Below are 16,344 nucleotides of genomic sequence, written 5' to 3'. Positions count from 1 at the left end.
AACGATTCTCACAGCCATCAGTTGGCAACTAAGGATCTAGCCATAGCAAATTATTTTAAACCACCTCTAGGACTACAAAGCATTCAGCAGGTTGTCTCTCTAGGGCACTGAGGGGACTCCGCCCCTTGCACTGAGAACACTGATACCAAAAACATCTGTCTTGGTCAGGTCTGTCTTGGTCTTTTATAGCAGTTAGGACTTTTCCAGCCATGAACTCCCCGTTCTTCCGGATTAACTTAATTTACTTCAAGATGGAAAAGTTTTACAGAATAGCAAATAAGTGACATCATTCAGGGCCTAAACTTTTTAACATGCAGGGGGCCAATCAACATATTGCTTCCACCACATCAGGGGACGAACTGCTTAAACATAAGAAAAAATGTTTTAGGACAGAAGTCCATGGCCATTTCTTACACTAATACTTGAAAGAAATTTTTGTACCCATGGAACTTAGTCAGAAATGAACCTGCTCTGTTCCTTGAAGATCAGGAATACATGTAGGTTTTAGCAACATTTCCACCAGGTGTAGTAGGGACCTTATGGCCCTTGCTATAACAACTGCACAAAGAATAGGAACAGAAGTTTCGGACTAACGTCTGGAAAACGCACGAGAGAAAGTTAAAGAAATAAACTCTGATGGAACAGTTTGCTTCTGACACCTTGGAAAAGAACCACAAAAAGTTGGCTAAAGATATTAAGAACTTTAAATTGGTAAAAGTATAACCATATCCATATATACCCATATCTAAGTCCAGAATATGAAGAAAATAAGGACAAGGAGAGGACTCAGAACTTGGCGACAGACAAGGAAATGGGTCACATTTTCTGATAAATCAAGCTCTGATTCTGGCCCTGAAGATCCTCACAACTATGGACTGTATCCCTACAACAGGAACTTTTCATACTCCCTCGCTGCCACCTCTTCCTTTTTTCGGAAGTGGGGGTCCCAGGGGTCCTTTCTGCCCCCCACCCCCGCCGATGCTCCAGTTTCTTCAGATTAATACATTTTAGAGACTCAATATGATTTACAGGAGGAAGATACAGGCCTACAAACTAAGTTCACATTCAGCCCTAATGACAATTAAACACCACCCTCCATTATCACATTTGAAAGGTGTATAAAACAAGAAATGAGTCAAATGCAGAATGGTCCCAACATGCTGCGCCACAATTTGTCAAACAAACGCCAAGCCCTGAAACATCTGGAGGCCAAAAACAACTTAATCAAGACTGCAGACAAGCAGGTCAGGATCGTCATCCAAAATACAAGCCAGTATAAAAAGATGGTAACAGCACTCACTCTTGGATAATGCCACGAATTACAGAAAACTGAAAAAGGACCCCACGAATGATATTAAGAACAGCATTCAGGAAACAAGACATGCCTATGAACATGGTTGGAACTCTGACAAAGAAGAAAAATACTTTAACACCTCGGAAGGCAGGATCCCGGCATTCAACACTGTTGCTAACATACCACCAATCCACCAGGGAGGCCCATAATCACATGCTATGGCTCAATACTTGAACCCCTTTGTAAGTTTATAGATTTCTTTCTCAAATATTGACCCCAACAGACCCCCACCTATCTCAGAGACACCATGTCCACCATCATTACATTTGAAAATATCCCCTTCAATAAAACAGAACAACTACTTGTTACTATGGACATAACAGCCCTAAATACAAGTATTCCACAGGCGGCTGCTCTTGTATGCACCAGGAATCACCTGACCCACCACATGACACAAAGGAGGGTCTCGGTCAATTTCTTAATAGATCTACTTGAATTGGCCCTAACCAATAACTATTTCTCATTTGACTACACCTTTCATCTGCAGATTAGTGGTACAGCTATGAGGGCTGCATTCGCCCCCAGTCTTGCTCGGATATACATGGCCGAATATGAAAAGACCTTTGTTCTCTCTACCACTAACCCCTTTTCCAACCAAATCACCCACTGGTACCGATATATTGACGACATCTTCATTTAGCAGGGAAATGAGTCAACATTGATGGATTTCCACAAATGGATGAATCAACAGACAATCAAATTTACCATCGGCAGTAGTCCGGACGGCATCAACTTCCTTGATCTCAAAATAATAGTAAAAGATGAGAAACTACTCTGTGCATTGTACAAAAAAAAAAAAAAAAAAAGACTGACCGCAATACTCTTACATTATAAAAGCAGTCACCACAGGAATTTGAGGAATATCCTTCCATAAGGCCAGTTCTTGAGACTCCGCAGAAATTGCACGGAAGTACAACAATAGAGAGTTCATGCCGAAGACCTTGAAAATAGACTAAAACCCTGGTGCTATCCTACGAAACTAATCAAGAATGCAAGGAAAAGGGCACTATGTACCCCATGAGAGGTGCTCCCACTGCCCAAAAAACAGGAATGCAAAGACAGAATAAAATGTGTCACCACATTTGGTCTCGACACCACCAGGATTCAACATCTTATCAAGAAATTCTGGCAACTTGTACAGATGAGTCTCCCTGACGAACTGCCTCCTAGGATGGCACTAAAATGAGCTAAGAATCTCAAACATCATCTCACGCATGCCAGACTTGGGAAAATCCCAAGAACAGGACTGTGGAACCTTAGGGAAATCACTGGCCATCACCCATGTGGGTCCTGCTTGGCCTGCAAGTTTACTAGGAAAACCAAATCATTCAAAATTGAAGGCAAAGACTGGGTTCTGAAACACTTCACCAATTGCAAAACATGTAATGTTATCTACATAGTGGAGTGCCCATGTGGCCTTAGGTATATAGGTCAGACACAGACAGATCAAAAGGATCAGTGAACACAGATCACGTATCCGCTACAAAGTACAAAATGCACCAATGGTGTCCTATTTTCAATAGCACCAACATGGCCCAGACGATCTCACATGGTGGGCCATTGACAGTGTCACCAGCAATACGAATACCAGAAACGCGCTTACTCATAAGGAATCATGGTGGATTTTCAAACTTCACACAATCTCCAAGAGCCTCAATGAGGCAGCCTGGGTTTTTTAACAAATTTAATTGAACCAACGCATAATTATTTCACTACATCTTACAGCTGCCACGGTATTTTTAAACATGAAGGTTCAACATCACTCATGCACACAGCAATATAGGCTCCACGCACCTTTGCCTTGTTGGTGACATTACCCTCCCGAATGTATGTCGTATACTTTGAACCCACTCCCCGCTTTCCAGTATCCCCCGACCCCACACAAGATACTTCAATTCAAAACCCTATAAGGCTAACCCTTCTCACCTTAGCCCACACTATGCAGGACACTGCAACTCCCAATACATTATGGCTAACCGCCTTTCTTTTAGCCCTCTCTGATTCAGGGCACTTCTACCCTATACATGAGAGCAGGCTGCCAGCAGTTCCCAAGTTAGGGCCAAACTACTCGCTTTATCATCGCTGCCATGACACGTCAGTAAGACCATACTTACTTTCATTTTGTCCCATTTTTTGAAGCATACGCTTTGCTTACTTTAGAACTCCATTAGGGAAGCTTCACAGACAGTATATTTATCTACAAAATGTTGGGATTACTGCCACAAAGCTGCATCATTGCTGCCAGGACACCATTAATATCTCATTTATCCGCATTCATTCGGTTTCATGATTTTAAGCATACACTTTGCTCACTTTTGCACCCCACATGGGAAGAGTTAAGATCAGGATATGTTTCTACAAAAGGTCGGGATTTCTGCCACAAACACATTTTGCATTTCCGTGGTAACCAAGCTCGCCAGCCACTCGCGCATGCGCAAGACACTGAGACACTGATCATTTGTATATGGGCAATGCAGCATGACACTGCTCTTTTTGAATTTTACACCGGTAGCAGCATCGACTCACAACTCCCAAGATGCCACACTCCATAACGTTCTACCTTTAAGGTAATTTTCCTCAAGGCGGATTCATTCGTTCATATACCTCAACTCTGGGCGTTCCGAATGGAACTTTTTTTCCACTGGGAAATATACCGACCCAGCCTTACTACATTATGCATTTCCGTCTTTCAGTGGATTCATCCACATCAGGCAACACACAAATTAGCAGTTGTTGCCCAGCCTTGCGCTACAAGTCCCATTTCTCCTTCCATGGCCCAACCGCTCCCTGAATAACAGTTTCTACCCACTTGGAATGATTTCCCGACCCAGAGCTCGAAGAAACAAGGTAGAACTGACACTCGCTAACAGCTAGTATTTTCTGTTATTTAGGGGATCAGCAATTCACGTTACACATGATCATTTTTTTTAGCATCCTCAAGTATTTATCTCACAACTTTGTTAGACCTTTAGTTGCCAGTCGACATATGCACCTAGACGTCCCAAGACCAGCAAAAAAACACAAGGCTGTCACATTTAATGATGCACAGTAGAGGGATACCAATTGGAGGCTGTGCAAGATTGCTCCCAAACACGTCTCCTTGATACACCGCAGGTCAGTGCTTTTTCTGTCCTACTTTGGACACACAAGACTACCACCATTTGTCCCCCTTTTAAGATGTACCCAAGCTTGTAGAGTCTATTCCTGCAATAGGCTCAGAGTGGGTTTCTATAAATCCATTGTTTTATACAAGAGTTTCTAGTCTCTTTTCTCTCCTTCAAAACTAGAGAGACTATCCCAGAGGCCCGGAAGGCGGTTTAACTAGTAGCCGACACGCCAGTGGACTCAGTAATTTCTTTGCTACCCAGTCCACCACCTTTTGTGGGTTTCCATCCCCAGGCGTAGACCTACGGTTTGGTCCTCTTGCTCTTCTATTAGTTGCCAAGTCTGACCCCTTGTATGGTCACTCGTGTCTTTTTGATATTTTGGTGTTAGGACTAAGGCACTGACTTATACAACGTGCTGCAGAATCTTTCTAGCCCTGACCTTTTGAAACAGACCTTTCGTTTTTGAACTTATATGTAAATGACAAATATGCTGTAATATTTGTTTGATTACAATAGTATATGCAATCTATTGTATTTCACTTTGTGTAATATACTTTGTACTATTTTGTTATGAACTATACATTGATGCTATCAAATATAAATGGTCTAAAGAATAGACAAAATACCAGCAAACTAAATAAAGCTGAGTTATGAATACATTCTTGATTGGATATTAGATGGATTGAATCCTCCCACTGACAAGATTTGGGGACATCTAGCTAAATTTCAAAGCTATGTTTTGATTTTCTATAAAGTAAAGAGGACACACTATGAATAATGTATTGTCTTGAATTTATCCTGTGGTAGGATACCTTTTTGTTGCATGATTTCCTAGCCCTTCATCCTCCACATAGAGGGCTATCCCTTGTGTTACATAAAATAAAGAGGAAAGCAAATATGTGGTATGACCAGCGAATAGGAGTGAGAGAACAACAGCTGCCGGTCAGGGAACAGGTCCAGTTACACAGGATACCAAACCCATAGAGCCACCAGACGGAGACCAAGCACCTATGGAGAAAAGAAGGCCAGACAAAGGACCGGTGGAACAACCTGTGGAAGAACCGACAAAGGAGGATCCTGAAAACAGTGCAAATGACCATGTGGGACCTCAGCAAGCCATTCAGAAACCTTCCAGGCTAATTGAACAGATGTGAGCCCAATACGCTTAATAAGCAAGAGGGAGATGTTGCAGAGTAGAAATGAGCAAGGGACCTTTAAGGGAGTAACATGGGGAGGGATGTGGGAAGGGAAGTTAGTTAAGTGCAGATAGTGAATAAAGAAAGTGGCAGCACATGAGCGTCTCTGCGTTCTTTATCTTTGTATGTGAGCTAAAGCCCAAAACATGCACCAAAAAGGGGATCCTGGGGGTAATCCGGCTCCTCCCTCCTCCCCCTCTACCCATTCCAAGGGGATCGAACCCATGTTGCTCCATGTCTTGCTTCCAAGGCGAGCACGTTGCTGCTGAGCTATCCTCCTGAGACATGACGGATGCACTCATGTTTCAATACATCGCATTATATACGTAAACACTTATCACGACAAAGGGAACATACATCGAGACCATCTAGTACATGTATAGGACATTCACTGGCTGCACCACTCCATTTCCGGGACAGGTGCAGCCAGGGCAACTTTAGAGCCATTTGTACTGGAAATCTGAACCTACCATTCCAACCACATACCAGTACCTTCCATCTAGAAAGTAGTGCCGCCCACAACCACAGCAGATGCATCTGTACTTTCCACAGATCAAAAATAAAACTACAACCACCACAAATTTGAGAGACAACATGGTTCACTCCATTTTTTAATAAACGGGTGCACATCCATAAATAAAAGACCCAAGAAGCTTGCTTGAAGACTCTGCCCAAAATGTGCTGCAGAAGGAAAAACAAAAGAAATTATTGGCAGCACATTACTCTATTGCCCCACCCCAACAGTACATGCCCCTCAGACTATGCAGCACAAGCTACAAATAGCAATTCAGAGTTACTGCCCTTCCATAGTAAGCGCTACTCGTGTCAGGGGTAGAAAGTGGTTCTGTGGCTAAAAACAGTTCTGACGAAACTGACCTGCATTTAATGATTGCAAGATCCCAAATGTTTTCCCTAACCCCCTTCCAAACACTTACCACATGGTGTACCCCCCCCACACAAACCCCATTTCCCACCCTGCACAACCCCCCCTGCCAAAACAATTTTTAAATAAATCAGTTAATGATTTTGCATTTTTGTTACCATATATCATCCCTCCAGAATGTTAATTTGCAAACAGATAATTTTTCTGTCCGCGGACAGGCGTGGTCTAATGGAAATGGAGGACAAATTCATGTATACACTGATGGATGGGAACATTTTATGAAACCTGTGTACAAAGATTTGTCAGCAAGATTTAACAAATGAATACAAAGGTTACTTGATGCTGCACGCTAAGAGGATGCCAAGAACATACACAGAGCGGGAGACATCGTAAAAGGAGTGCAGCAGTAACCATGAAAATTATGAACTAGTTCATGGCATGAGCTTGCACTCTGCACGCGTCGTGGACTCAGGGAAATAGCAGATGTTGGAAGATTTTTTACTTTAACATGCCCAGTTACAGACCTGGTTGGAATTTGTGATATTGCATTCTGTTGCATTTTAATGGGGGCCAATGATTTAACAGTTCATAAGTCTAAAAATATGGCGGCAAACGATCAGAGTACGAGAGACCAAGTAAATGTAGGTATTCTTGGCAGAGTAAACATAGGGATTCTACCTTCACAGGGCTTGACCCCAAGCACTGCTTTAAGCATGCAAGAGAGTACCTCAATGAAAAAAAGGTACTTGTTTAAGGATGGGTGGTTCATGATCAGGGTATTTGGTCTGCCACTCCAAGGGGCGCAAAGTCCTGGATCAATTCAATACTAATATTTAGCTACACAAAAAAAATATGTGGAGTTCAGAAGGCAAAAGAGGACATGTTCCAAGGAGATTTTATGAAGGTGTGCAGGGATGGGGGTGGTTAAATCATGTGTACAAGACTAAAAGGATGCCACTGGACAGTAGGCTGGTGTTTTTGGTGTTCCGTGAATTGAGGCTTAATGGTTTTTGGCTACTTTGAATCAGGAAGTTAGTGTTGAAAAGTTGATCAAGGTGGAGACATGCATGCAGGGCTGAAGTTAAGGGTACAAGTACCACCACTTAAGTTTTTTTTTTTTTTTTTAAAAGGACTTTGCCCCTGTAAACTAGGGTCAGTCCTAGTTAACCAACCATTCTGGAGAAATGCAGTATGCAAGGCTACTGGGAGCTTTAAATTAAAGAATAATCCAGGCCTTTGGCAAGACTGGAGTAGGCAGATTCTCAGACATTCAGAGGTGGGCGGGGGGCTGGGGTGCTCAAGTGGTTACCAGTTTGCACCTTGCCCTTACTTGTGTTTTGTGGAGCTGCACATCTGCACTTTCAGCACAGTTGGTGTACTGTGAGTGTACTATTTCAGCCCCCCCCACTCATCTTGCCTGCAGGTGATGCCGCTGCAACCATCAATCCCCCCTTTCACACTGGTGAATCCACGAAGTGACTGTTCAGAGGACAGCTTCCAAAATCAAACCTGTTTTGTATGTAGTACAAGGAGCAAGACATGGGAAGTCAGTCCCATGCAGTTGGATACAAGTGGTGGAGGAAAAGATTATATGGTTGGTTTTCATCAATTAATGGGGGTGAAAGAAGTTTGAGAAAGTAACCAAGAAAAGTGAGGTAAAAGGTAGGAGGTGAGCCAGGGTTGGTGATGGGGACGCAGGGGAGTTGTTAAGCCAAGACACCATAACGAGGGGTAGAATAATCCTCCTCCCCTTTATTAAGGGACCGAGGAAATATGTGGCCAGGACAGCAAGAGAAGAGGTTGGTTAACAGTCGGTTGTGGCCAATCATTCCCAAGACAGAGGTACAGGAGGATATGTATTGGAAGAGAGCTGTAGAAGGCCATTGAGGGATTTTAAATCTGTATGAAACAATTTCCATCCATGCATGCAGCGAATGCCCGATGAACACGCTGCAGAGGAAGACCTCTGAGGTAGTGGGGAGTAGTAGGAGCCCCATTTGGCTCATGTTAAATTTTGACAGGTGGACACGCCCCTGTTTCTTCTGGTCTTCGTCCTGCCCTCTTTTGATGTGCTTTGATATAAACTTAATATACATTTGATATCAAATGTATATTTTATAGGAAGTGTTTTCTAATGTATATTAGTTTTGTTATCAGCGACTATACATTTTAGATAAAATGTATAAAGATTGGAGCAGTGCTAGACGATTTTGTTCGGTCGAGCGCTGTGAGCGAAGTGAGCACTGAAGGTGGGGGACTGAACATCTAGGGTCTTGCAGAGTGACATCACAGAGGGTCCCACCCCAGGTGATAGGAAGCGGATATACATTTTATATCAAATTGCTAAGCCCCCCAAAGTTTTTCATTGCAATTTTATTGAACCCCAATAATTTTATATAAACTTTATTGGAAGCGGAAAATGTTGATTCTGCAATATAAAGGTTTATATATAAATGTATAAAACATTTTGGATATAAAAATGTATATGCAATAATTTGAAAAATGTTTCAATTTTGATATAGAAATGTATACCAATCTTAAATGAACTGGCTTTGATGGAGTGTAAATAAAAAGTAGTTCACTTTGTAAGTGTTCTTCCCAGAGCCCGTACAAAAGAAACTATTGTTTCCAAGGGGTCTACAGCATCTCATGCACGGCATACATGTGTCCCTCTGCGACCCACCTGCGAGTCAACACTGCATGGGTTTTATATCTACAACAAGGCATGGGGAATTCTAGGAATGTACTGACACAGAGCGGCATTCTATCCATAAGCAGAAAGCACAGATTGGCTTTATATTTAGCTCGCGGGAAAACAGGGTGTTTGTGTCAGCTGTATAAAAAACTACCCGTGTAAATACACATGAACAATGTTTATCAACTAAAACCAATAGTCGTTAGCATGGCTATTTTAACTGGAGGCCAGCACAAGAAGCAGCTGCAGGCTGAACTTAATTTTAGATGTTTCTGGGGTCCAGCGCCAGTCGCTAATTCTTGCCAAGTATTTAGGTAATAGAATGATGTTCTTCTGTTAAGAAAAATGGCACTGGCCCCCAGGAAACAGCTAAAATAAGATTTGTTACAAACCCCGGACAGGAAAAGGAATGCGTTTTCACCCCTTTAAAAAGGACCATTCTGACGCCAGTGTGGGGTACTGTCAACCAGTGTCGGAGCCCTGGATTGATGCACCCCTGCAGACACTGGCTAATTCACCTGGGGCACTTGATTGCAACTCTGCAGGGTACTTTGCATCTCAGCTGGATTTGATCATGGACTTGTAACCCTGCAAAGCCTTTTGATTTGAAGTTGGTCCTGCTGTTTATTCAGAGTTATTTCAAAAGCAAAAAAGGTGAGTTTGGGGGTATTTCAATACTTGTGTATTGTTTTTTCTAACCTTTGACTCATGCCAAGAGACAGGCTGTGCATTTTTTAAACAGCTGTGTGCTTTTTGAAAATATATAGTTTACTTAGAAGGCTGTGGTTATGCTTGTCAACTAGGATAGTGCACAGATGTTGGTAGCACTGGATTCTGTTTGTGTGGGTTTGGGATTTCGACTACAATACTTTGGAAGAAGTTGAAAATGTGTAAAGGTTTTGTAAGTGTTTATAGCGCTGCCACACAGACAGACTCACACAGCCACTCACAATATCAGACCGTCACGATATCAAGCAAATCTTGGACCCCGCCCTTATAGCTGTTCCAAACATTAAACATCCGATAAACCCCAACTACATTTTTGGCACACTGTCCTTTGTGATGCAGCGTATTTGCACTCGCCCAATGCAGTGATTTAGCTTCACAGCGCTAATCAAGTTGATTAAATGCTATATGATGCAAGTATTTGAGTATATGCCAAATATCACGCATGTTGCACAAACTGTTTACCTGCGATTTATTGGGACAAAGCACTAGAGTTGATGACATGTTTAAGGGTGGCAAGTCCCAGGGTACTACATCGTATTTGATGGGTTTGGGGATGATGTGCTAAAGCTTGCTTCTGTGCCGGATTAGTTTGTACTTCCAAGTAAGCACATTTCATTTTATTCTGCATGCAGATGGCACAAAACAAAATGGGTCTATTCTTCTACAAGCGAAGTGCAGATTGTTGCCCCGCAGTGCTTTGTTAATTGTGTGCTAGCAATTTAAAATATGGTTCTAACTGTTTTATGCAATCTTGACAATGCTAGATGCCCTTAAAGATAATTTCTGATATTTCCCCTTTGGTTATGCAAGCAGTTAATGATTCTTTTGCTACAGGATTTTTTCCTGTGCAGCTGAAGCATACACTAATAATCCCCCTTCTTAAAAAGCCCTAATTGGATACCTCAGTTCTGTCTAATTTCCATCCTCTCATTTCGGTCTCTATGAAGTTGCTTGAATCTTTGGTTTTGTGCCCACTTTGTTTTCTTGAATCCTCAGATTTCTTAAATTCCTCTTAATCTTGTTTCTGACCTGGCCAGGGTACTGTACATGTCATGCCTTGTTGATCAGGGTGGAATGGGTGCACCGATTTTGTTAGATTGGTCAGCTGATTGATACAGTGGACCACTCCACTGTAATTACTCTGCTGTCTCAGGCCATCCTGTTTGGCAAGGTGTTGCTTGGTTTAAATCTTTTCTGTCTGGGCGTACACTCTTTTCTCCCTTCTGCTCTAAACCAGAACCTGTTGAGTCCCCCATGGCTCTGCTTTGTCTCCTATCCCTTTTAACATGTATATCCACAGATTAGTGGGGCTAATCCACTCCCTTTGTTTCCAGTGCTACTCCTATGCTGATACACAAATTATCGTGCGGCTTGACTGGTCTCAGGCGGACAGTGAATGCAGCTTAAGGGCTGCCTGGAGGCATGGGAGGTTGGATGACAGACAACTGGCTTAGGTTGGAGGCTTGATTTTTGGCCATCAGCACTTAGGATATTTGACCTCCACATAACAGTGGTGAAGGATCTGGGCATTCAAATCTCAGAATCCCTGCTGATGAAAGCTCAAATGTCCTGCATCTGCCAAATCAGGCAGTTTAAGCTGAGGGCTTTTCCAGGATTCTCCCCTATAATCCCTCACATTTCCTCACTCCAGTTGTTTCATCACTGGTCATGAGTGGGACAGACTATTATAACACTATCTTGCTCAGCTGGCCTACTTAATCCCCCGTCTTCAGCTGTGACAGAATATAGCAGCAAGAGTCGTGTTGCATCCTCCGTTTGGCACATGCATGTCGCCCATCCTCTGGCAGCTGCACTGGCTTGCTATTGAGAAGAGAGTCCTATTTAAATCCCTCTGCATTGTGCATAGAGCTTCTTATAAGTCAGAGGTGGAGTACTTACAATCTAAATGTTGCCCATAGTGCGCCACTCAGTCATCCTTTAACATTCAGGTTTGTGAGAAACATTCTCGCATAGGTGGGTGTGCTTTCTGTGGCACCAGCGTCAGCATGGAACTTGCTTCAATTGGCGCTGTGGGCCACTGAGAATCATTTGTCATGTCGCCACTCTCTGAAGACCTTTTTGTTCATTGCTTAGGCTCAATGCAGTTATCTGTCAGGTTAGCACCAAGATGCCCTTTGGTGGATGCAGCATTTTACATGATTTGTTATAACCCTGCAACAGAATTTTAAACACCTTAGGTTTGTAGAGGATATGCCCAACAGTCTCCATGACAATAGTTTACATCCGCCGAGCATGGTGAATAGGATTGTGGACTATTTGATGACCTAGGGGACCAGAACGCAGAGCTAGAAAAAGTAATTAATCAATACTCCCACCATCACAATCTAAGCATTTGTTACATCGTGCAGAACTTGTTAAACGAGGGCAAGAGCAACAGATCCAATATTCTAAACAGTAGTTCGTGTTATTAAAAACACCCTGGATAAAATAGCAGTTATAGCCCACCACAATGCAATTTCTTGTGGAGGCTTTTGAAGACACTACCAGTAAGCCCTACGGATATCTCCTGGTTGATTTAAAAACAACCACTCTAGAGGATTACAGATTGTCCACCGATATATTCCACCGGGGTTACACTCTGTGTATATTCCTAAAAAGACATCTAAAAAACAACATTAATTGCATTACAGGCAAAGTAGTATGTGTTGTGTAGCTGTACAGCGCAGAAGACTTAATGTTCCAATGATCAGTTCTTTAGAATTAGTATGAAATCTCAAATTTATTTGAACACAATCCAGCCATCCAATTGTGTGAATGGTGATTTATTCTTGTCAGCCGAGGTGCGTTGTGTTGATTCGGTTGTCCTCAAGGCAAATGATTCTTGGGAGAATTCCATAGCGAAATGTGTTTTAAGCAGCGTGCTTACATACACCATTCATAATGGTGGACCTTGTATATAAGATGTGGTTCGCAAGTGTTAACAGAATTACTCTGGATTTGTCTTGTGGTACAAATAACGGGTCAGAATACCTGCATCATTAATATCCGGGATCTATTCCGCTTGTTTAGTCTTTCTGGCACTTTCTGCTGCATTGGACTGCCAATAACTAGAGGAAGCTGAGCGCACCACAACTTGTTACGCCTCAAACCTCATGTTTTCACTTAATTGCATTACAGCGTCAGTCGCTGGTCGTGCTTGCTCGCATTTTGACGCGCATAGGGAGAAACAGCTGCTCAAACTGCTTTTATACGCCATCCCTCAACGCAAGACCATTCTAGATGCAGCCTCTGACATTCTAGAGGGCCTATTTCAGAGTTTGCTCAGAACACCATCAAAGTGTTGAAAAAGAAAGTCATCAAGAAACTGGTCAATAAGCGAATATCGCCAAGGGCTAAAAGAAAACCGCCTTTGATAGGCATAGCCCTACCTCTAATCACCAGCTCGCTCGGGAGTCACTGATTGAGCACACCCGTAACATTTATTTGGTGGACAACCAGCAGTTAGAAAGGCCGAAAAGCCCACGCCTCCAGGTGGATGGGGCTATACGCAAGGTCATCACCATGTGTCTCGGCTCAGAAATTGAGGTTTTAAACAGACCTGATTTACTGGCAAATGATAAAGCAGCCTTATATATGGATATTTTGCATAAATACTTCAACTGCGCCCAACACAGCGATGCGGGGAGAAACTAACTTTATACGTGCCTCCCGATGAATCTAGAGGTGTGAAGGCCACCAGGACCAGATCTGGTTGCAGCAGACGTGTTGACCCTTCGCCAATGCTATAAACCTAATGTGGAGCTATTACTACATAAGATGAAACTTGCAAAAGATGTGGCCGGCTGGACCGATATGGGCGAGTTTATTTACAGAGGCAGGGTTGTAAGGGTACGAACCTGCACGCTCTAGTATGGGGTGTTATGAACCAACACCCCATGTGTTTAATAAAAGCCCCATCAGCTGGAATGAGTTCATGCAGGTGGTTGCGTATTTAAATATTTCCATCCGTTGTGGGCAATGTCAACCAGCGATGCCCTATGGAGCAGCTAAAAAACGGGTGACCCTGTTACTACTCGTCAACACCACTACCTGTGAGCAGAACCCATTCCCCAGTCCCGGTGAGGGGTGTAATACTAGCTGGTTTAAGGAGACTTTACCCCCTATATGATTATCCGATTCATGCACACCCCATCATTGTCTGAATGTATACCTTAACTTTCTGTATGTCTCATTTTTTATTAATGAATGTTTTCAAATCGTAAGACTGACTGCTTCTTGATTACGTTGTAAATGTACGACACGTGGTGAAGTTAAAACATTTATTGATAAGTGTATCATTGGTTAGACAAGCTGCATTTACTTTTGAGACACTGATTTTGCAACATCTATACACCTGTACCATCTTAAATTTGGTTTGATTGAGATTGCTCGAATACATTTTCGAAACAGCTGACAACAATCTCCATTCAAACATTTGACAAAGAATATACAGTGCTGGTCACAGGTCACGGCTTTAGAGTCTTGAACTGGCACAGTGGTATCATGTTAATACTTTGTGAGGCTTTTCACATAGTCCATTAAATCTCAGGTGTACATGGGGTCTTGCAGGAAGTGCGCCAAACTATCAAACAGTTAGCACATACCCCTCCAACCACAAAGCTATCCAATGTGTTCCACCAGGGGTCTGCGGATCGGTGTTCACCACCAGGCTAACCGGCAGATTTCAGGGTAGGCTCTTGGGACACTTCTCACTGGCAGACAGTGAAATGTTTTCTGAGCTGGTCTATGCCTACACAAAAGAGTATCCATTAAATATAAAAAATTATGTATTTGTGCATTGATGGAGAACACTATCGAAAATGCTTCACACTAACGGCGAGTGCGTGGCGGTTCGGTTTCTTTCAAACTTTATTTCAGCACATAGGTTTCCCTCCCTCATGGAGGTTGAAATGACCCGCTGAGGCATTGTCGGGTCTAAGAGCGGAGGCTAGTGGGGTATAGCCAAGAGCATACTCATATGCGATTAAGACAGGTGAATCACTCATGTGCTTCCCTGTGACAGCCACCAGGTCCACGTTTTCCCACATAATGTCCGTAACTCCCAAGTTAGGAGCGTATGCTTTGGCAGGAATCACAACACTGTCCTTAAGCAGCGCTGCATAGTTCACATTACAGTGTTTGACGTCAAAGGGATTTCAATCATATGCGCCAGTCATCGATATTTCAACAATAACCAGGATACATTTTTGGAAGCTGGCCCAGGAACATGCATCTTCACTGGTGCCCCGGCTACTGGTAGGAATGCTCAAGACTTTAAGGGTGTTTTGCTCCACAGCATACTTCACGTTGGATATCTGCAGCGCCTCTGTATGCACCAGTCTAAGGGTCAGTGAGACACTTCGACGAATAAACTAGCCGATAGGAGTAGTTTGTATTGTTCAGCGTCACTGCTAATAAGACAGACAGCTTCTGTTTCTTGATGGTTTCACTTTAAGGTCAGCACCGTTGATCACTAGGTTATCATGGAAGAAAAGGTCAGCAAGAATACAGGCTAGTAAATTTAATACTCTACTGGTTCTGGCGTGAAGAGCTCTTTGCAAACTCCTGGTTATCGCCATCCAGAGCGGTTTCAAAATTCCCTGCATTGTTGCGATAAAAAGGGCCTGCCGAGAGCTTCTTATCCAGGACATCATGGCCATAATTTAATAGGGTCTCTATATAGGCCTTTTAGACATCCATATTAACACTGCGTTATCATTCGATCACCCAACATCATGCCCATGTGGTTGAAATGGTGGTCATCAGGTAGGAGATCGTGCCCACTCATGCTGTATCCGTGATGTTGATCTCATCCACCTTTATAGATCTGAACGACATGCTGCTGTAACCTATGAAATAAAGATTTATGGGGCTAGCGGCAATAGAGCTGCCAGAGGCAAGACCTCCATGTAGAAACAGTCAATGCTACTTTGGCTTGGGCGTACAGTGAAGAGATCTAGCTCTGATTTCACACATTGCCCGGAGGCTTGGTGTAAGGTGGCCATTTTTCTTTAAAAGATGTCACCACCCTTGTTTCTTCTGTTGCTTCACGCAGCTGTCCCCATCAGTCTTTTGATCTCTTGTTGGTGGGTTCCGGGGGGCTGTGCATTAGGGACGCTGGCCTCTTCCTCTTAATACTCCTGCTCAAGTCCTGATCTGCCCTGGCCCTCTTTCTGTTGGCGAGACGCTCAGCAACCACCGTTTTCACTTCCCAGGACGTCTTTTGCAATATTGGTGGCTGCTGTTTTCACATGCGGTTTAGCCAATTCAAAGCCACAACGTAAGAAGGGCATTGTGTGTCTGAAAAGATAGCGCAGAGTCACGCACCATACATTATGGGGGGTTCCGCTAAAATAAAGCATATCACCGTAACCGGCCTG

General features: G+C 43.1%; 1 protein-coding gene across 1 annotated transcript in view; it reads right to left on the bottom strand.

Moving 5' to 3' along the window:
- Positions 1-6,240: 6,240 nt before the first annotated feature.
- LOC138453255 (uncharacterized) overlaps positions 6,241-16,344 on the bottom strand; it is a 452,395-nt gene continuing 442,291 nt past the window's right edge. Inside the window, exon 22 of the mRNA XM_069605925.1 lies at positions 6,241-6,338. The gene's annotated coding sequence lies outside the window, so the exon portion shown is untranslated. The remainder of the gene's footprint in view (positions 6,339-16,344) is intronic.

This window comes from Ambystoma mexicanum, chromosome 4p (assembly GCF_040938575.1).
Source record: "Ambystoma mexicanum isolate Mex_15411 chromosome 4p, UKY_AmexF1_1, whole genome shotgun sequence".
Classification (NCBI taxonomy): Eukaryota; Metazoa; Chordata; class Amphibia; order Caudata; family Ambystomatidae; genus Ambystoma; species Ambystoma mexicanum.
Note: the sequence above shows the minus strand (reverse complement) of the source record. Positions and strands in the feature narration are given on the sequence as shown.